Here is a 6,000-nt window from a genome sequence, read left to right on the forward strand (position 1 = left end):
TGATATCCACAGCATTCCCTTCATCTATCCAAGTAGTTACTTCGTCAAAGAAGGAAATCACCTTTGTGTTTAAATATATATTTTTTTTTTTATAAATCCATGCTGGACACTTGTAATCAGCCTTTCCTCATTTAGATGCTTGCAAATGGCCTTCCTTAGGATATGCTCCAGTAACTTTCCAGGTATTGAGGTACGGCTAACTGGTCTGCAGTTCCCTAGGTCCCTAGGTCTGCAGTTCCCTAGGTTCCCTAGGTCTTTCGGCCTTTTTTAAAAAAGGTCAACATAGTGCCACTTTTCCAGTCCTTTGGTACCTAGCCCATCTCCCACGACTTCATGAAGATCATTGTCAAGGGCTCTGAAATATCCTCTGCCAGTTCCTTCGGGACTCTGGGATGAAGATCATCCAGCCCTGATGACTTTAATTCATTCAGATCCAACAAAATGTCTCTGTTTATTTTGTTATCTCCTCCACCAGCTTGCCCCCTTCATTATCCATACCATTCTTATTAGGTCTGGCACAGCTCCATTTTTTGTGAAGACTGAGGCAAAGTAGCTATTGAATAGCTCCACCTTCTTTACATCTACAGTTAGAAGTTCCTCCTGGCTTGTTAACAGAGGACCCACAACTTTCTTAGTTCAGGACAACATACGTATAGAAGCTCTTCTTGTTGTCCCTAACCTTCTTTACCAGGTGCAGTTCATTCTTTATCTTTGCCTTCCTGGTTTTGTCCCTGCAGGTTTTGGTAATTTCCAGGTATGCTTCCCTGGTGACCTGCCCATTTTAATCTTGCCTGTATGTTTTCCTCTTACATTTGAGCATTTTAGAAGTTCTTTGTGAAGCCATGATGGTCTCTTGCCATTCTTCTTGTGCTTCTATCATGATGGGACAGTTTCTTGTGGGGCTTCCAATACTGTGCCCTTTAGAAGCTTCCAGCCCACCTGAGTGCCTTTATCCTTCAATCTATCCTCCCACGACACTATACCTATTAGTACCTTTCGTTGGATGACATCTGCCTTTTAGAAACCTAGTGTACTAATTTTGCTGACCTCGTGCTTTCCGTGTCTCAGGATCTGGAATTCTATTGGACCATGATCACTTCCTTAAAGTTACCCATCACCTTCACACCCTCCACCAAGATGATCCCCTAGTTGTATCCTCTACTTTCTGGAACAGAAACTTGTCCTCTACACAAGTTCGGAACCATGTTCTGCTCCACTGCTCTTCTAGCAGATGTCCAGAAACAGGAGTCTCCAATCCACTCCTCTTCCAGCAGATATCCAGTAACTGAAGTCTCTAACCAGTATGATCCCATAGCTTATGGTTAAATTTATCATCTGCTTAAAGAGTACCTCATCCACCTCCTCTTCCCAATTAGGTGGCCTATAATAAACCCCCATAATTATATCAGTGCTGCATCTTTCACTTTCATCTTCACCCAAATGCATTCTGCTTTGCTGTCATTTTCCTATTGAACCAGGGAACAAGCGTATGTGTTTTTGACATACAAGGCAACACTACCACCTTTTCTCCCAACCCTGTCCTTCCAAAATAGTGTAACTCTCAATGTTGACATTCTAGTCGTAAGAGCTGTCCCACCGGGTCTCAGTGATGCCAATCAGATCATAGTTCTTTTCATAGGCGACATATTCTAGTTCATCTTGTTTATTCCCCATACTTCTCACATTTGTATACGTCCATTGGATGTATTTTGCAATGTGAACTCCTTGGGCACATCCAGATGAGTGTGTATGTGCAGGGGTGCATATTTGCCAAACATAAATAGCAGCAACATATAATTGTGCCACTGCTTTGAGCATGCTTCAGAGCATGCCCCTATATGCATGTTCTAGCACATGCCAGATTGTCCCAGGTGAGGTAGGGGAGGCTGAGGTCAGCACCTGTGCTGGCCCCAGCAGCTTTACCTGGGGCTCTAGGGGACTCCTGGAGCTTCATTGATGCCAATCTGGCCACAGCCTGGCTGGCAGCCAAAGAGCTGCTCTGGATGTCCAGGCTCCATTTTCGGTGGTATATGCTGCTTTTTTCGTGGAGGTTTTTTTGTTTGTTTGTTTGTTTTACATTGGGATCTTCCGTTGTCAAATTTGGCACTTTACTGCAAAATAGCAGCATGGAAAATGGGTACACATGTGCCACATGCAGTTTGTGGCACCTGAAACAGCTTTAAGGTGCCACAAACCATATGTGCATGCTCATCTGGGGGTGCCCTTTGCTTCTTTTTTGCACCATTTGCTGCAGTCCTGTAGCTCTCTGGCCCTTGCCCAGAGCTAAGTGGCTTACTCAAGTCCTTCCCCCTCTGGAATGCAGAAGCAGACACCAGGAAAGTCACACAGGTGAGAGCTACTCAGGGACTGAAACCAGTTAGTTGTGCATTGGGGCCAGGTGCTACAAGAGCTCCTGAAAAGCAGCCCTAGAACCACTCAGCAGGCTGAGGCTCAGCTGGCCCTGTTTAGGGGTCTGAGTGTTGCTGACCTAGTTGTCCAGCTGCAATGTAGAGGCCTTACACTATTTGCCATGTCTGCAGTCCAACTTGCAGATCTTGGATTGACTTCCTCAGCCATTTCCAGATTCAACAATGACTCACCTATTACTGGAAGACTGGCCTCCTTGTATTGAGGGACTGCTGCTGCTGCCACCAATGACATTTGGGGTTTGAACCAGCATTACATGGCCTTTATCAAGATGAAAACAATAGGGAAAAGAAAGCCCTTTGCAATAGTCAAGTGGCCAAGCTGTCCTAGTGGGTAAACTATCTCATAAACTGTACACCTCAGGTGAAAATCCTTTCTAGAAAATGTATTAGTTAACATTAAACCATGTCAGTCCAATTTTTCAGAGGTGCTGAGCACTCATAACCTATGTTGAATTCAGCAAGATCTCCAGGTACGTTCATCTTTGAGAATCAAGTGCTATACATCTGCCCCTCAGGAATTAAGTTACTCATTTGGACTAAGATATATAAGTTCTTCCTGTAAATCTTAACTACTCAATTTTAAAATTCTTTTAGCCATTAATTTTAGGTAAAACTTTGAACTGTGCATTTAACTTATTCTCAGGTCAGGAAACTGATTTATACAATTTAGGAATTTACAAATCCTGCTCTTTAAGTCAGGCAACTGACTGGCCTCTTTTCAAAATATTTGATGAATTGATCAATCAGAAAATAAATGTAAAATATCATTTTAAAGAAAGATTATGAGCTATACAGTGAAGTTTACAAATCAGGTCAATAAATCCTAAATTAGAATGTTATATTCATAAATCATTGAATGTTTGGATTAGTCACTTCATTTCCAAACGCATTCGAATTCTGATGACCTAAAATTATAACCAGGGTCATAAATTCTGTTCAGGCATTTAAATAATTTAAATTTAAAACATTTTGTAGCCAGTTCACTTACACTGCTACATCTGCTCCAAAAAGAACCTACTTGCAAAAGACTGATAACCATATAACAAGTAGAGAATACAATAGGGAAATGTTGCAGGTGGGAACATAAATCATTTTGCAAATTATATCGAGTAAGGGTAATGTGAAGAAGATATAATAGTATCCCCAAGATTCATAAAAAATCCTCAGTACTAAAAATCTTAACACATTCCCTGTCTAAATTTCCTCAGAACTCTTCAGAATTGGATCCCAATTCTATAAATAATGGAAGCTATACCCAGACATTCTCTCACACATATATCCAGTGTGACTTTTGAGAACCTTTCCAAATCAAAAATGCTGAGTATTCTTTTTTTCATAACCAAATGAGACAAACAGAAAGGAATATACAGAGAACAAACAAAAATTCCTCTATCCAGAGACCTTCACTTCATGAACATCAACTAATTTGAACACAGATACATGTCTCTTTTCCTCTTTCACATTTACAATTTATTCTCCAAACAGACTCCTGTGCTATATTTTACCTAACTGGCATGTGTAAACATTTAACAGAAAGGAATATGCAGAATCCAGAGCCCCCAATGCCCTATGTGAGCAATGTCAAAGAGGCCCATGAGCCCTGATTAGGAAGCAGGTAGAAAAGGGAATTGCATCCTCTGCCTCAAGAGCTCTCATTGACTAAAGGAATAAAAGAAAATTCTACCTCTGATTCCTGGCTACCCACCTGACTGACTAAGGTAGAAGATAATCATTCCCAAGAAAGAGGGAGATGGGTCAAACTGGTTCAGTCCATAGGCACGCAGGCAATGCCACAAGAAAGCTTCATAACCAGCAGGGAGCGTGCTGCTGCTGGAAACTACAGGCATAAACAAAGCTGGCAATAAGACCATAGACCAGAAGCAGGCCAGGTGTAGTCAGATTGGAAAAGCAGTCCAGACCAACTAGCCTGGTGACAAGATATCTGGTAATGTAGCAGAACTAGAACTCACTACTCAGAACTTGCATTACATCCAAACAACAGTGATCGCCAGAAGGAGAAGCAAGTATCGTGTTGTGGGACTTTGGGAGAGAAGTTAGAAGAGCAGTGCTGGGAGGACAGAAATACTCTGCTAATTAGAAGTCAAAGGATCAGCAATCAGAGTATTGTATTATTTGTCAGGTTATATGTGCGTCTCCCTGTGGGGCCTCTTAGTGGTGAAGGACATTAAACTAGCAAACCTAGGAGATGTGCTAAGGAACTAAATCCGATGCAGCTTCTAACTATATGTTATGAGAAATTCAAACCAACATAGCAAAGCCTGTGAAGAGAAATAATGCTTCAGTTTCTTATACACTAGTGCTAGGACCATGGGTAAAAAAGAAGGAGATTTGGAGAGTCTCAATAAAGAAAAGAACTTTAATCTCACAGGCCAGGTACAGAAGTTACACTTATTGTGCAGTAGGCACGCAGAAAGCGCTCTAAAGCCACAACTGAACAGATGGTCAGGGCCCCTAGAGCATTGCAAAAATGATGGGCCCTGCTCTAAGATAAGCCTGGATGGATGTGCTATCAGACTAGAGTGCCATAATAAACGAGCGAACATCTATACCACATCCATCCCAGCTCACGGTAGGCTGCACTCCACAATCCACCCTGTGGGGAAGAGTGAACATTTCAGCACCCCGCTCACCCTCCCTCGTGGGGCAGTGTCTAGCCCCAGCCAAAGCTCGTGTGGTCTGTCTGAGGGTCGGGTTGGCCCCACGCCCTGCCTGTTGCTGACAAGAGTAAGCAAAGCCCCCGTTTCCAACCTGCCCCCATCTTGTTCCTTCTGGCCAGCTACAAGCCACTGTCTGGTACTATTGCTCAGTGTGCAGATCCCATATACCCCATCTGGGCATTTGTAAAGATTGCAGCTTTCAATTAAGTGCTGTGCTGTTTCCTGAACAACACATTCACACAGGGGTCTGGTCCAAGATGTTCATCTTGCACAGTGTTGTTTTGAAATGTCTGTATCCAGATCTCAGTCTGTTCAGCTTGATCCTTGCTACTCTGTGAAAGTCATGCCCAATGGGCAACTCATATGGTGTTGGTATAAAACACTGTAGAAATATACTTCAGACTGCATTACTCTGAATGATCATTTCATTTCCATTCGCCCCACCTCTTACCTAAATTTAGCTCAACATACAAGACTACAGTACCCAGCCTGCTGGGCTCTCCATGGGCCCAGAAACCTGGCAGCAAGGGTTAGGGTCTGTCTTCTTATGTCACTTGGTCTGCTACTCTGTGAAAGTCATGCCCAATGGGCAACTCATATGGTGTTGGTATAAAACACTGTAGAAATATACTTCAGACTGCATTACTCTGAATGATCATTTCATTTCCATTCGCCCCACCTCTTACCTAAATTTAGCTCAACATACAAGACTACAGTACCCAGCCTGCTGGGCTCTCCATGGGCCCAGAAACCTGGCAGCAAGGGTTAGGGTCTGTCTTCTTATGTCACTTGGTCTAATGCCCAAGATTGCAGGAAATACATCTGTGTGTAAGTTACACAGCCTGTTATGAGACACTGTGCTCTGTTAAGTGTGCGGGCCGGGAGCGACCCGA

Source organism: Alligator sinensis, unplaced genomic scaffold, assembly GCF_000455745.1.
Source record: "Alligator sinensis unplaced genomic scaffold, ASM45574v1 scaffold466_1, whole genome shotgun sequence".
Classification (NCBI taxonomy): domain Eukaryota; kingdom Metazoa; phylum Chordata; order Crocodylia; family Alligatoridae; genus Alligator; species Alligator sinensis.